Source organism: Chiloscyllium punctatum, chromosome 1 (assembly GCF_047496795.1).
Source record: "Chiloscyllium punctatum isolate Juve2018m chromosome 1, sChiPun1.3, whole genome shotgun sequence".
NCBI lineage: Eukaryota > Metazoa > Chordata > Chondrichthyes > Orectolobiformes > Hemiscylliidae > Chiloscyllium > Chiloscyllium punctatum.
The window spans coordinates 171,393,295-171,410,601 of NC_092739.1; the positions used below are offsets into that span (position 1 = coordinate 171,393,295).

General features: G+C 47.2%; 1 long non-coding RNA gene across 1 annotated transcript; it reads right to left on the minus strand.

The window, feature by feature from the left end:
* Positions 1 to 2,061: 2,061 nt before the first annotated feature.
* LOC140482807 (uncharacterized) lies at positions 2,062 to 16,050 on the minus strand. Its single transcript, XR_011961793.1, has 3 exons — positions 15,986 to 16,050; positions 9,696 to 9,829; positions 2,062 to 2,198 (listed from the first exon to the last, which is right to left on the minus strand). It is a non-coding gene; the product is annotated as an uncharacterized lncRNA (long non-coding RNA).
* Between the last annotated feature and the right edge of the window lie 1,257 nt (positions 16,051 to 17,307).

Below are 17,307 nucleotides of genomic sequence, written 5' to 3' on the forward strand. Positions count from 1 at the left end.
GATAGAGCTCTCAAAGATAGTGGAATCAAGGGTTATGGAGAGAAGGCAGGAACAGGATACTGATTAAGGATGATCAGCCATGATCATATTGAATGGTGGTGCTGGCTCGAAGGGCTGAATGGCCTACTCCTGCACCTATTGTCTATTGTCTATTTGTTCAGCTGCTCTGCCAGCTCTTTGTTGGTCATTAGGAATTCACCTGATTCTAACTGGAAGGGACCTACGTTTGTCTTCACCAGGCTTTTTCTCTTCATGTATCTACAGAAGCTTTTACAGTCAGTTTGTATGTTTTCCACAAGCTTACTTCCATATTCTATTTTCTGAAATAAACCCTTTGTTCTCCTCTGCTGAAGATTAAATTTCTCCCTGTCCTCAGGTTTGCTGCTTTTTCTGGCCAATGTTTCTGCCTACTCGTTCAGCTTTAACCCTGTTCCTGATTTCCCTTGTTCACCATGGTTCAGCCACCTTCCCTACTTTACTCTGACACCAGGCAAGGATGCACAATTGTTGAAGGTCACCCAAGTCTTCTTTAAACCCAGAAGCTACCCCTCAATATTTCAGAGCCCGGCCTGTTTCCTGTTGGGGAATATCGAAACAGAGTAGAAATGGCTGGAAAATCATGAAAATCATTCAATGAGTTCCAAGAACAGAATGGGCAGTGACACTGGATAAGACCGTTCCCATCTGTGGGAATTACAAGCTGATTGTGAACCAGACTCACTTCCACCCCACCCCTCTTCCTCCCCCCCCCCCCCCCACCCTCACAAATGAAGATCTAGGTCAAAACCTGAGTTGTGGGCATGGAGGGTGAGGGTCAACCGTGCATTCAGGTCAACAAGTGGACAGATGGCCCAGAGTCTGAATGGCTCAGCCCAAACCCAGAGCAGCCAGGCCCAGTGGGGCTTTCAGGACAGGACAGGTCAACCACAAAGTAACCGAAAAGACCAAGGAGAGCCTTGGTTTGTGTCTTCAGAGTCAGGCACCAAATTCATGTATGGAAAGGGGAATGTGCTCTTCACACATTGGGATTTTCTCCAATTCCTTGCTATCACTGAACCCTTGGCTTCATATTTGTAGGAGGTTGCCTGAGTTCTCTTTTGAGAAGAATACTGGGCAACATCTTTCACACAGGGGGTGGTACGCAAGGGGAATGAGCTGCTAGCAGAAGTGGTTGAGGCGGGTACATTAACAACGTTTAAAAGGCATTTGGACAAACACACAGACAGGAAAGGGTTAGAAGGATAGGGCCAAGTGCAGGGAAATGGGGTTAGCGTGGATGGCATGGAGCAATTTGGGCCAAAGGGCCTGTCTCTGTGCTCTAGTACTCTCTGACTCTATAACCAACAATCTGTCCTGCAATGGTCAAGAAGACACAACAATGCCTCTTCTTCCTCAGGCAGCTCAGGATATTCAGCATGTCCATAAGGACCCTCCCCAACTTCTACAGATACACCATTGAGAGCAGACTGTCCGGGTGTATCACAGCCTGATACGGTAACAGCTCTGCCCAGGACCGTTACAAACTACAGAAGGTTGTGTGCACAGCCCAGACCATCACAGAATCCACCCTCCCATCTATGGACTCCATTTACACAGCTCACTGCCACAGAGAGGCTCCCAACATCATCCCACCCCGGGAATGATCTCCTCCAACCTCTTCCATCAGGCAGGAGATACAGAGGCTTGAACACTCTCACCAACAGGTTCAGGAACAGCTTCTTCCTGGCTGTTATTACACTGATGGGTGGACTCTCTAATCTCAAATAATGCTGATCTCGCTAATGTCGCTCTCACCAAGTGCAGTGTAACTGTATGCCTCTATCTAAGTTTCTCTGGTCTGAACATCCTTCCTTGCTATGATATGCCTGTACTGGTCACAAACAAAGCTTTTGACTGTAGTTTGGTACACATGACAATAACAAATAAATCAAAATCCTCTTCTTCATTAATCCGAGCATCTTGAACAATAACAGCAAGCTGCCATCACAAGGAACTCATTCCTATCACCCACTTGCCTCACCTCAGGTTTGCCACAGTCACACTGCTCGTCATTCTCTCTATAATTGTTTCCACATCGATGCTTCACCAGCAGCTTTTTAAAGTCTGGCCGAGACATCAGACATACTCCACGGTCACGGAGCAGCATCTTCTCAAAATCGCTTTTGCTGCAGCTACTGTAGCTTATTGGCCACGGTGCACTGGAAAACAGAAACATCAGAAAAAGGAATTTACGGTCAGCCAATTCACTGCTTCAGTGCGCAGTAAGACCATGGATGACCTTTCTCTGAAACTCCACCATCTCACGGAGTCCCACAGAATCTCATTCCAAAACCATCTAACAATCTCCAAACGTCTCACTTAAAGATGCACAAAAGCGAATGTACATAAGCCAACAGGAAGGTCTGTAAACGTTCAAACCAACTGGAGGCAGGGTTGGTGTGGAGGGTGATTTTAACATGCCCGACCTGACAGGGGCTTAGATGGGGCTATACTGCACTCGGGGAAGGGGATACACTGCACCAGGGGAAGGGGATATACTGCACCAGGGGAAGGGGATATACTGCACCAGGGGAAGGGGATATACTGCACCCGGGGAAGGGGGATATACTGCACCCGGGGAAGGGGATATACTGCACCAGGGGAAGGGGATATACTGCACCAGGGGAAGGGGATATACTGCACTCGGGGAAGGGGGATATACTGCACCTGGGGAAGGGGATATACTGCACTCGGGGAAGGGGGATATACTGCACCTGGGGAAGGGGATATACTGCACCCGGGGAAGGGGGATATACTGCACCCGGGGAAGGGGATATACTGCACCCGGGGAAGGGGGATATACTGCACCCGGGGAAGGGGATATACTGCACCCGGGGAAGGGGATATACTGCACCCGGGGAAGGGGATATACTGCACCCGGGGAAGGGGATACACTGCACCTGGGGAAGGGGATACACTGCACCCGGGGAAGGGGATATACTGCACATGGGGAAGGGGTTATACTGCACCCGGGGAAGGGGATATACTGCGCCCGGGGAAGGGGATATAATGCACCTGGGGAAGGGGATACACTGCACCTGGGGAAGGGGTTATACTGCACCTGGGGAAGGGGATATACTGCACATGGGGAAGGGGTTACACTGCACCCGGGGAAGGGGATATACTGCACATGGGGAAGGGGTTACACTGCACCTGGGGAAGGGGATATACTGCACCTGGGGAAGGGGATATACTGCACATGGGGAAGGGGTTACACTGCACCCGGGGAAGGGGATATACTGCACCCGGGGAAGGGGATATACTGCACATGGGGAAGGGGTTACACTGCACCTGGGGAAGGGGATATACTGCACCTGGGGAAGGGGATATACTGCACCTGGGGAAGGGGATATACTGCACCTGGGGAAGGGGATATACTGCACATGGGGAAGGGGTTATACTGCACCCGGGGAAGGGGATATACTGCACCTGGGGAAGGGGATATACTGCACCTGGGGAAGGGGATATACTGCACATGGGGAAGGGGTTATACTGCACCCGGGGAAGGGGATATACTGCACCTGGGGAAGGGGATACACTGCACCTGGGGAAGGGGATATACTGCACCCGGGGAAGGGGATATACTGCACCCGGGGAAGGGGATATACTGCACCCGGGGAAGGGGATATACTGCACCTGGGGAAGGGGATATACTGCACCCGGGGAAGGGGTTATACTGCACATGGGGAAGGGGATATACTGCACCTGGGGAAGGGGATATACTGCACCTGGGGAAGGCGATATACTGCACATGGGGAAGGGGTTATACTGCACCCGGGGAAGGGGATATACTGCACCTGGGGAAGGGGATATACTGCACCCGGGGAAGGGGGATATACTGCACCCGGGGAAGGGGATATACTGCACATGGGGAAGGGGTTATACTGCACCCGGGGAAGGGGATATACTGCACCTGGGGAAGGGGATATACTGCACCTGGGGAAGGGGATATACTGCACCCGGGGAAGGGGATACACTGCACCTGGGGAAGGGGATATACTGCACCCGGGGAAGGGGATATACTGCACTCGGGGAAGGGGATATACTGCACCCGGGGAGGAGGTTACACTGCACCTGGGGAAGGGGATATACTGCACCCGGGGAAGGGGGATATACTGCACCCGGGGAAGGGGATATACTGCACCTGGGGAAGGGGATATACTGCACCCGGGGAAGGGGGATATACTGCACCCGGGGAAGGGGATATACTGCACCTGGGGAAGGGGATATACTGCACCTGGGGTAGGGGATATACTGCACCCGGGGAAGGGGATATACTGCACCCGGGGAAGGGGGATATACTGCACCTGGGGAAGGGGATATACTGCACCTGGGGAAGGGGATATACTGCACCCGGGGAAGGGGGATATACTGCACCCGGGGAAGGGGGATATACTGCACCCGGGGAAAGGGATATACTGCACCCGGGGAAGGGGGATATACTGCACCCGGGGAAGGGGATATACTGCACCCGGGGAAGGGGGATATACTGCACCCGGGGAAGGGGATATACTGCACCCGGGGAAGGGGATATACTGCACCTGGGGAAGGGGATATACTGCACCTGGGGAAGGGGATATACTGCACATGGGGAAGGGGTTATACTGCACCCGGGGAAGGGGATATACTGCACCTGGGGAAGGGGATATACTGCACCCTGGGAAGGGGATATACTGCACCCGGGGAAGGGGATACACTGCACCTGGGGAAGGGGATATACTGCACCCGGGGAAGGGGATACACTGCACCTGGGGAAGGGGATACACTGCACCCGGGGAAGGGGTTATACTGCACCTGGGGAAGGGGATATACTGCACCTGGGGAAGGGGATATACTGCACCCGGGGAAGGGGATATACTGCACCTGGGGAAGAGGATATACTGCACCTGGGGAAGGGGATATACTGCACCCGGGGAAGGGGGATATACTGCACCCGGGGAAGGGGATATACTGCACCTGGGGTAGGGGATATACTGCACCCGGGGAAGGGGGATATACTGCACCTGGGGAAGGGGATATACTGCACCTGGGGAAGGGGATATACTGCACCCGGGGAAGGGGGATATACTGCACCCGGGGAAGGGGATATACTGCACCTGGGGTAGGGGATATACTGCACCCGGGGAAGGGGGATATACTGCACCTGGCGAAGGGGATATACTGCACCCGGGGAAGGGGGAATATACTGCACCCGGGGAAGGGGGATATACTGCACCTGGGGAAGGGGATATACTGCACCCGGGGAAGGGGGATATACTGCACCCGGGGAAGGGGATATACTGCACCCGGGGAAGGGGGATATACTGCACCCGGGGAAGGGGGATATACTGCACCTGGGGAAGGGGATATACTGCACCCGGGGAAGGGGATATACTGCACCCGTGGAAAGGGTTATACAGCACCTGGGGGAAGGGGATATACTGCACCTGGGGAAGGGGTTATACTGCACCCGGGGAAGGGGATATACTGCACCCGGGGAAGGGGATACACTGCACCCGGGGAAGGGGATACACTGCACCCGGGGAAGGGGATATACTGCACCCGGGGAAGGGGATATACTGCACCCGGGGAAGGGGATATACTGCACCCGGGAAAGGGGATACACTGCACCCGGGGAAGGGGGATATACTGCACCCGGGGAAGGGGATATACTGCACCCGAGGAAGGGGACACTGCACCCGGGGAAGGTTTTATTCTGCATCCAGGGAAGGGGAAATCGGCCTGGTTAGGTTGGTGAAATATCAGTGTGGGCACATTTCCGGATCATAGCCATAATACTGTGTGTGTTAAGCTCCTCATGGATATGGATAACATCAGTCCTCGGGTGAAGGTGTTAAACTGGATGAAGGTGATCTACAACAAAGATTGGTGGAGTAGCAGAAAATATAAGGGACTGTCAGAGAATACAGGAGGATATAGATAGACTGGAGAGTTGGGCAGAAAAGTGGCAGATGGATTTCAATCCAGGCAAATGCGAGGTGATGCATTTAGGCAAGACTAATTCTAAAGCAAATTATACAATGAATGGGGGAGACTCAGGAAAAGTTGATGGGCAGAGAGATCTGGGAGTGCAGGTCCATTGTACCCTGAATGTTGCTGCACAGGTGGATAGAAGAGTCAAGACGGCATATAGTATGGTTGCTTTCATCGGGCGGGATATTGAGTATAAGAGCTGGAAAGTCATGTTAAAATTGTACAAGACATTGGTTCAGCCACATTTAGAATACTGTGTACAGTTCTGGTCACCACATTACCAAAAGGATGTGGACATTGGAGAGGGTGCAGAGAAGGTTTACGACGATGCTGCCTGGTATGGAAGGTGCTAGTTATGAAAAGAGGTTGAGTAGGTTAGGTTTATTTTCATTACGAAAAAGGAAATTAAGAGGGGACCCGATTGAGGTCTACAAAATTATGAAGGGTATAGACAGGGTGGATAGAGACAAGCTTTTTCCCAGGGTGAGGGATTCAATATCGAGAGGTCACACTTTCAGGGTGAGAGGTGGAAGGTTTAAGGGGGATACAGGCGGCAAGTACTTCACACATGAGCTCTTCATCAGGTGATGTTGAAGAGCTTGTGTTCGAAACGTTAATTCTCCTGCTCCTCAGATGAACAGCTGCATTGCCTGATTTGACCTCAGGGTGTCCTGGTATTGACCTGGGATTAAGACATTGTGACTGACGAGATGACAAAATTTTCTATTTGCTGAAGGAATACATTTGTTCCTAAAAAAACATTTATTCGTAGGTTTATTAAAGAAATCTGTTGAAAGCCTTTCTTTTGTCCTGGATAGAGTCATCGAGTCCATAAGACATAGGAGTGGAAGTAAGGCCATTCGGCCCATCGGGTCCACTCCGTTATTCAATCATGGCTGATGGGAATTTCAACACCACTGACCCGCACTCTCCCCGAATCCCTTAATTCCTTGTGAGATTAAGAATTTATCACTCTCTGCCTTGAAGACATTTAACGTCCCGGCCTCCACTGTGCTCCATGGCAACGAATTCCACAGGCCCATCACTCTCTGGCTGAAGAAATGTCTCCTCATTTCCAATCTAAATTGACCCCCTCTCATTCTAAGGCTGTGCACATGGGTCCGAGCATCCCCGTCTGACGGAAACAAATTCCTATTGTCCACTCTTTCTAAGCCATTCATTATCTTGTACGTTTCTATTAGATCTCCCCTTAACCTTCTAAACTCTAATGAATACAATCCCAGGATCCTCAGCCATTCATCATATCTTCGGCCTACCATTCCAGGGATCATCCGTGTGAATCTCCGCTGGACATGCTCCAGTGCCAGTATATCCTTCCTGAGGTGTGGAGTCCAAAACTGGACACAGTATTCTAAATGGGGCCTAACCAGAGCTTTATAAAGTCTCAGTAGCACATCACTGCTTTTACATTCCAACCCTCTTGAGATAAATGACATTGCATTTGTTTCTTAACCACAGACTCAACCTGCAAGTGAACCTTTCGAGAATCCTGGACTAGCACTCCCAGATCCCTTTGTACTTTGGCTTTACGAATTTTCTCACCGTTTATAAAACACTCCATGCCTGTGTTCTTTTTTCCAAAGGGCAAGACCTCGCATTTGCTCACATTGCATTTTATCAGCCATTTCCTGGAACATTCTCCTAAACTGTTTAAATCTTTCAGCAGCCTCCCCACCTCCTCAGAACTACCAGCCTGCCCGCCTAACATCATATCATCACCGAACTTCACCGGAATGCCCCCAGTACCTTCATGAACAGCTGTGACCCCAACACTGAACCCTGTGGGTCACCACTTGTCACCAACTGCCATTCCGACAAAGAACCTTTTATCCCAACCCTCTGCCTTCTGTCAGACAGCCAATCCTCAATCCACGTCAGTAGCTCACCTCGAACACCATGGGCCCTCACCTTACTCAGCAGCCTCCTGTGACACACCTTATCAAAGGGCCTTTTGGAAGTCGAGGTAGACCACATCCACAGGGGTTCCCTGGTCTAACCTACTCTTCAAAGAACTCTAATGGGTTTATTAGTCACGACCTTTCCTTACTAAATCCATGCTGACTTGTTCTAATTCACGTCATAGAGGTGTACAGCATGGAAACAGACCTTTCAGGCCAACTTGTCCATGCCGACCAGACATCCCAACCTAATCTAGTCCCATTTGCCAGCATTTGGTCCATATCTCTCTAAACCCTTCTTATTTATACATCCGTGCCTTTTCAATGCTGTAATTGTACCAGTCTCCACTACTTCCTCTAGCAGCTCATTCTATATCCATACCACCCTCTGTGTGAAAACATTGCCCTTTAGGTCCCTTTTAAATCTTTCCCCTCTCACCTTAAACCTACACCCTTTAGTTCTAGACTGTCCCACCCCAGGGAAAAGACCTATTTATCCTATCCATGTCCCTCATGATTTTAAAAACCTTTACAAGGTCACCCCTCAGCCTACACTCCATGGAAAATAGCTCCACCTTATTCAACCTGTCTCTACAGTTCAAACCCTTTCAACTTTCACAACATCTTTCCGATAGGAAGGAGACCAGAATTGCACACAATATTCCAACAGTGGCCTAACCAATGTCCTGTACAGCCACAACATGACCTCCCAATTCCTGTACTCAATACTCTGACCAATAAAGGAAAGCATACCAAACGCCTTCTTCACTATCCTATCTACCTGCGATTCCACTTTCAAGGAGCTATGAACCTGCACTCCAAGGTCTCTTTGTTCAGCAACACACCCTAGGACCTCACCATTAAGTGTGTAAGTCCTGCTCTGATTTGCTTTCCCAAAATGCAGCACCTCGCATTTATCTGAAATAAACTCCATCTCCGACTGCCATTGGCCCATCTGATCAAGATCCTGTTGTAATCTGAGGTAACCTCTTCGCTGTCCACTACACCTCCAATTTTGGTGCCATCTACAAACTTACTAACTATACTTCCTATATTCACATCCAAATCATTTATATAAATGACGAAAAGCAGTGGGCCCAGCACGGATCCTTCAGATTTGAATTCAGGGAAAAGTGTGGACTGTCGCTCATACACAGCACTATTCACAGAATGGTAACAGGCCTCTGGCCTGTAAAACAACCCTCCAACACCACCCTCTGTCTTCGACCTTCAAACCAGTTCTGTAACAAAATGGTTACTTCTCCCTCTGTTCCATGTGATCTAACCTTGTTAACCAGTCTACTATGAAGAACCTTGTTGAATGCCTCACTGAAGTCCATATGGATCACATCCACTGCTCTGCCTCATCAATTCACTTGGTTACTTTTAAAAAACTCAGTCAAGTCAGTGAGAGGACACTTTTCCATGCACAGAGCCATGTTGACTATCACTAATCAGTCCTTGCCAACTTTCGTCAATAGTGTCAGTATAATGACATGTCTGAAGGAACATGAACACAAACAGAACAACTCAGGAAACAGTGGGAGCATGATGCTCAGTGGGTTCCAGTCACCAGAGATGCAACAGCTATTGGTTAGTCTGAAAGTAAATCATCTCATTCCCTGTTCTCAGTATGAAACAGTTCACAGAGTGAATGCTTCAACAATTAACACAAATACATGTGATAGGCAGCTCATTGTAGTTGTTCGATGTCCTGAATGAGAACCAGAGAAACAAGGCTCACTGTTGAGAAATATACATCACCTTTTTCTCTCGATCATGAGACAGGAGGCTTGTGGACATGCACAACCTCGACCATCATCGTGCAGCATTCCGATATTGTGTCCTATCGAATGGGCCACAGTGGCAACGACATGCAATATATCATCATGGTGGGCCTGGAATGGAGTGGGAGTAAGGTCAGAGAGCACACTGCAATCTCATTCTCAAACTGCAACAAGGACAACACAGTATCGCATGGAACACTGAGCTGCAGTGTCAGGAAATTCCCCCACAATCCCCCACACTCACCCCCCACTTCCCCACACACAACCCCCCTTGCCCCCACGCACCACCTACACCCTCACACACCACCCCCTTCCTCTCACACATCATCCCTTCCCTCTCACATACCATCCCCTCCTCACACACAACCCCGCACCCTCACACACCTGTTGTGAACTCGGCCAGACTACTGAAAACAGTCTTGAGCAGGCAGCCCAGACCATAACATTGCAATTTGTTTCAGTAAGTGTACAGTGAAAATTACTCTGAGTAAATTAGCTAGGTTGGCTACTAGATTTTAAAACAGACAAAAATTTATTCACAAAATAACACCATGAAATACAAAGAACAGAATGAAGAGCCCCTACAGAACGCCTACAGAATCCCTTCCAAACTAGACTTAATTGTGCTGTTCCAAATATACACAACAGTCCTAATAAGCAAACTTTCTTTAAAAACAGTAAAAGTGGAACAGGTGTTTGCAGGTTGAAGTTAGAAGGGCAGACGGAGAGAAAGAAAGAAAGAGAGAGAGAGAGAGAAAGAGAGAGAAAAAAAGAGACAGACAGAGAGACTGCCGTAGCCTGTTTCCACACAGCTGAACTGCAAACTAGTTCTGAACTAAACTGCTCGGCAAGAGAGCTGACCACTCCCCTTTCATTATACAGGTCACTTCCAAAACCTGACCACTGAAGATTCATCTGTTCACATCTAAACAAAAAAGCCTCTCAAAATCCTTTTTCATATCTGTACCAAACTAGTCACCTCGGAACCGGGAGAGATTTATGACCCCCTGAAAAGATTCTAAGGTCACAGTATCCTTGAGAAAAGGAACACCTTTTAGGAAAAAGGGACCAGCTTTGTGACACCTCCCCCTTTCCAAAAGGTGGCTTCGTTTTTAAAACTCTTCAAAAGCCCAGTTAGTATTCTAAACACACATGTACACTATACTGACTATAAACATACAAACATGCACAATCGCACATAAATTCAGGTCACGGTACACCCACCACCGAAGCCTCCGTATCTCATTCGAGTCTCGATAACGCATCGGCAATCACGTTTCCACGGCCTGCCACCTGCACAGTTGTCAAATGGAATGGCTGCAACAACAAACTCCGTCTAAACAGCCTGGCATTCTTGTCCTTAAATTTCTCCTCAAATGTCAACAGCTCATGATCAGTGTATACAATTGTCTCAGATGCATTGACGGTAATATAAACACTGAAATGTTGTCAGGCCAAAACCAAGCTTAAAGTCTCTTTCTCCACCGTTGAATATTTCCATTAATGAATGTTCAACTTCCTGGAAAAATATCCGATGGGTCTTTCTATTCACTGGTCATCCTCCTGCAGGAGCACCACACTGACACTCACATCACTGGCATCCATAGCCACATTAAAGCTTTCATGTAATCCGGTATGGGACAGTGGTTAACACAGTTTTTAGGCTGTCAAATGCCTTTTGACAGTCCTCCATCCACTGAAACACCTTGCCCTTTTTTAACAATTTGGTGAGTAAAACAACCACACTGCTAAAATTCAGCCCTCAGCCTCCAATGCTGCAGGGAAAACAGCTCTAGCCTATTCAACCTCTCCCTATAGCTCAAATTCGATTCAATTTAAACCTTCTCCTCTTATTTTCCTTCCCTGTCAAAATACATTTTGAGCATATTCACATGACACAGTCTATGAGATTTCTTCCTGTCTGGAGTCCTTACCACTCCATTCCTTCTCAATTTGATAAGGTCCCCTAAACTTTCTTTTAAAAGCTCACCTGTTACTGGAAGTAACACCAATACCTTACCCACAATTGCAAAATTGCAAACTTGTGGTTTCTTATCCGCTTCTTGTTTCATTGTATGCTGTGATACTTTTAAATGCTGTCTAGCCAACTCTCCAGCTCTATTTCATCATTCTCTAAAGTTTGACACATTGTCCAAATGTATGGTCTTTGAATTCTATGTACATAGATCCCTGAAAGTTGCCACCCAGGTTGATAGCGCTGTTAAGAAGGCATACGGTGTGTTAGGTTTTATTGGTAAAGGGATTGAGTTCCAGATCCGTAATGTCATGCTGCAACTATACAAAATGCTGGTGCGGCCACATTTGGAATATTGTGTACAGTTCTGGTCTTTACTCAGAGAGTGGTAAGGGCGTGGAATGCCCTACCTGCTAATGTAGTTAACTCAGCCACATTAGGGAGATTTAAACAATCCTTAGATAAGCACATGGATGATGATGGGATCGTGTAGGGGGATGAGCTAAGAATAGTTCACAGGGCAGCGCAACATCAAGGGCCGAAGGGCCTGTTCTGTGCTGTATTGTTCTATGTTCTATGTTCTATATTCTATGGTTGCCCCATTATAGGAAGGATGTAGAAGCATTGGAAAAGGTACAGAGGAGATTTACCAGGATGTTACCTGGTCTGGAGGGAAGGTCTTATGAGGAAACGCTGAGGGAGTTGGGTCTGTTCTCATTGGAGAGAAGAAGGCTAAGGAGGGATTTGATAGAGACATACAAGATAATCAGAGGGTTAGATAGGGTAGACAGTCTTTTTCCTCGGATGATGACATCAGCTTGTACGAGGGGACATAACTACAAATTGAGGGATGATAGATTTAAGACAGATTTCACAGGCAGGTTCTTTACTCAGAGAGTGGTAAGGGCATGGAATGTAGTTAACTCAGCCACATTAGGGAGATTTAAACAATCCTTGGATAAGCACATGGATGATGATGGGATCGTGTAGGGGGATGGGCTTAGATTAATTCACAGGTTGGTGCAACATTGAGGGCCAAAGGGCCTGTTATGCATTGTATTGTTCTGTGTTCTATATTCTGACCTATTAATTTCTCCTTAATCAGTTTTAACAGTCCTCTTACTTCATGCACAAACATTAATTCAAATGGACTGAATTTGGTCGATTCATTTGGTGCATCTCTGATCACAAAAAGTACAAACGGAACTCCCTTATCCCAATTATCTGGATAATCCTGACCATAAGTCCATAACATGGTCTTCAGTGTTTCATATCATCTCTCGAGTGCTCCCTGCGATTCTGGATGGTATGCAGTTGATTTGAATTGCTTTATTCCCAAGTTATCCATAATTTCCTTGAATAGTTTGGGTGTGAAGTTTGATCCTTGATCTGACTGGATCTCTATTGGTAGTCCATAGCTATTTAAAAAGTTTAAGTAATTCATCTACAACCCTTTTTAGCTGTGATGTTGTGTAATGGGATTGCATCTGGAAATCTAGTTGACACATCCATTATTGTAAATAAATACTTATTCCCAGTGTTTGTTTGAGGTACAGGACCTACACAACCAATCAAGACTCTTGTGAAAGGTTCCTCAAATGCTGGAATAGGTATTAAAGGTGCAGGTTTTATTACTGCCTGTGGTTTTCCAATTATCTGACATGTACAACACGTCTGGCAAAATTCAGCTACATCCCTGTGTAGTACAGGCCAGTATAAATGTCTTTGTATTTGAGACTGTATTTTCCTCACCCCTAAATGACCTCCAAGTAGTAGCTCATGCACCACTCACAGTAGTCCTTTCTCTCCCCTACTGGCAAAACAACCTGATGAGTCTGTCCATTTCCCATCTACTCAAATGTGTGATGGTTTCCATTTCCACATTAAGACATAATTTGTTAAGTAATAACACACAGGGATGCGTTCATTTTCTTTCTTTGCAAATGCATTTTGTTATAACTGTTTTAACTCATCTTTCTGCTGTAAATCAATCAGCTTAGTCGAGCTAAAGATCCTGACATGTTTACCTAGTTACTCCTACTCTGTCCCACTTATCTGATCAAGGAAATTTTCAGATGACACAATGTCAGCTTCCTTATCTGTGCCTATTGATCTCTCCTGCTTCAAATTGTGCCTCTGTGATCTTGTGATCACATAATCAGGGAAAATTCCTGGATTAACATTCTCCATATCTTCAACTGCCTGCGTTTCCACTGGCTTTTCAACTCGATTAGGCAGCATGCCTACCAGGGAATCAGCTATATCCTTTGCAAGGACAAATTGTATTCCTGGAGCTGAGAGTGTGTCCAGTAATCTTACCACAAATTCTCTGCTCTTCTCTGGACTCTCTAGCCCCACTTTACATAACTAAGCACTTTTGGTCTCACCATGAATTCCTGTTAGCAGCACCTTTTCTGGCAATAGTCCCTCAGGAGTACATATCTCCTCATCCCTCAGCATTACAGACAGAGAGGATCCTGTGTCCCTTCACATTGTAACCTCCTTTACCTACTGCTCCTGGCCCTATGTGAATAAACTTGACCCTTGCATGGATATTTTTTAAGCAGATCTGGCACTTCCTCCTTAACCAACCTCTGATCATCTTGTACGCTCTGAGGCAGTTGTCTAACTTCCCTTGTGCTTTTTGTTACTAGTCCAACAAAATTCCCAGGCTTGTCTGGTTTTCCTCCATCTGGTTTTCTCCTTGCCCACCAACACTGTGATTTTGTGTGGCCCACTTTATTACAATGAAAACACTGGAGCCTTTTAACTTCATTGTCCTCAAGGGTTTCTTTTTTACCCTGTGGTAAGTTCTCCTCATGATCTTCACTGAGATTCACTTTATCCTTTCCACATGAAGATTTCTCTTTGCCCCAGTTTCTATCCCTCAGGGATTGAAGTTAATTCCAGAAGCCAAACCGTGTTTTATGGACCAGTTCATAACCATCAGCCTCTTCAGCTGCTAACCTCACTGGTTTAACTCTCTGCTCTTCCACATGAGTTTGCCTACTTCAGGCAGTGAATTTTTGAATTCCTCATATGCAGTTAAAATGGCTTTTTTCACCTCCTCATGCTCCCCAGATGCCTCCTCTGATAGTAATGCGAATACCTCACCAGCCCCACCTACAAGTTAGGTCTGGATCAACAGTTAGGTCTGTTTCCTGAAGAAGGGCTCATGCCCGAAACGTTGATTCTCCTGCTCCTTCGATGCTGCCTGATCTGCTGCGCTTTTCCAGCAACACATTTTCAGCTCTGATCTGCAGCATCTGCAGTCCTCACTTTCTCCTGGATCAACAAAACCCACATTGCCACTGGCCACTGCATTTGTTTAGCCACCTTTACAAGTGAGATGAAAAAGGCTTCCATATCTTTCTCATCAAACTTATGCAATGCTTGAACATACTTAAAGAGTTTCTCACTGGGCTTCTAACTCCCAGGGACTTACTCATCCTCACTCTCTTCCTCATTAAGCCTACCCTCACCTCAGCCTTTATTTACAGCCTTTTACACTGAATTCCCTTTTTAGTGTCAGTTTTTGAAGTTCAAAAGTTCTCTCTTTTTCTCTTTGTTCTGATGCTCTCCCTTTTCCTCTCTCTCTTGTTTTGTAACTGTAACTCAAACTGTTTCATTTCTGCTGCCCTTTCCTTATCTCACACTCCTAACTCAAGCTGCTTCATTTGCAACTGAATTTTTGCCATCTTGAGAGATTCTGATGGTTTTCCCTGCAAATCTAAATTCTGAGCTACTGCTGTAATTATCCCTCCTTTTCTTGCAGAAGCAGGCAAGTCCAGTCCCAGTTAGTCTGCTAATTCCTACAGCTTGGTCTTATTCACTTTTTGTAAAACCTCCAAAGTCACCGCATCCACTTCCAGAAAACCTTTGGTGACTAAAAGAGCCATCACTGTCTACCCAACCAAACCAACACCCAAAATAAAGACACTAGCACCGACCACTTGTTTAAAATCCCGCAAAGAGCCCCCAGTCTGTTATGAACTGGCCCAGATCACTCAACATGTTCTTAAGCAGGCAGCCCCAAACCCTAACTTTGCAATTTGTTTCAGTGAGTGTGCAGTGAAAATTACCGGAGTAAGTTAGCCAGGTTGACTACTAGAATTTAAAACAGACAAAAAAATTATCACACAAAATTACACAATGAAATACAAAGAACGGAATAAAGAACCACTACAGGACTCAGCATATCCACTAGACTTCATTATACTGTTCCAGATATACACAACAGTCCTAAAAGACAAACTCCCTTTAAAAACCAGTATAATGGAACACATGCTTACAGGTTGAAGTTGAAGGGCAGAAAGAGAGAGAGAAAGAGCAGCTCCCTGTTGAACTTCCAACAAGTTCAAGACTGAACTAAAACTGCTCAGTTCAGCGAGAGAGCTGACCACTCCCCTTTCATTCTAAAACATGACCACTTTGGCCTGAAGTCTCATCTGTTTACATAGAAACAAAAGGCCTCTCAAAATCCTTTTCATCTCTGAACCAAGCCAGTCTGATCAGAGTCCGGCCTGGTTTATTGACCTGCTGAAAAAAAATCAGGGACAGAGTCTCCTTGAGCCAAGGAACAGCTTTTAGTAAAATAAGGACTAGCTTTGTGAGACTGTGATACTTTTAAATACTGTCTTGCCAATTCTCCAGCTCTATTTAGTTGTTTTCTAAAATTTGACACATAGTCCAAATGTGTGGCTGGTCTCTGAATTCTGACTTATTAATTTCTCCTTAATTAATTTTAATGGTCCTCTTACTTCATTCAAATAGACTGAATTTGGTCAATTCATTTGGTGCATCTCTGATTGCAAAACCTCCCTTATCCCAATCAGCCGGATAATCCTGACCATAAACGTTTAAAATGGTCTTTAGTGTTTGATACCACCTCTCCCACACTCCCTGCGATTCTGGAAGGTTCACAGCAGATTTGAATTGCTTTATTCCCAAGTTATCCATAACCTCCTTGAATGGTTTGGATGTGAAATTTGAGCCTACACACCACCTCCTCCCCTCAAACCACCCCCTCCATATACCACCCTGCACTCTCTCACACATCACCGCTTCCATCACACACCAATCCCACCCTCACACACACAACCCCTCCCTCACACACACGACCCCCTTCCTCACACACACCAGCCCCTCACACACCACCCCACCCTCCCACATCACCCCATCCCCCACACACCACATGCCCTCCACACATCACCCCTCCCCACGCTCACACACCACCCTGCACCTCAAACACCAACTACCCCCTCATAGACCAACCCTACTCTCACACACCACCCAACACCCCCACACACCACCCATCTCCCCACACACTATCCCCCTCCCCCAGAGACCACTCCCGCCCTCACACACACAACCCGCACCCTCACACACACCACCCCCTCCAACACACACACCACCCCCTCCCTTACAGACACCACCCCCTCCCTCACACTCAGCCCCCTCCCTCACACACACAGTCCCCTCCCTCACACGCAGCCCCCTCCCTCACAGACACCACCCCCTCCCTCTAACTTAGCCCCCTCCCTCACACACACAGCCCCCTCCCTCACACACACCACCCCCTCCCTCACACACACCACCCCCTCCCTCACACACA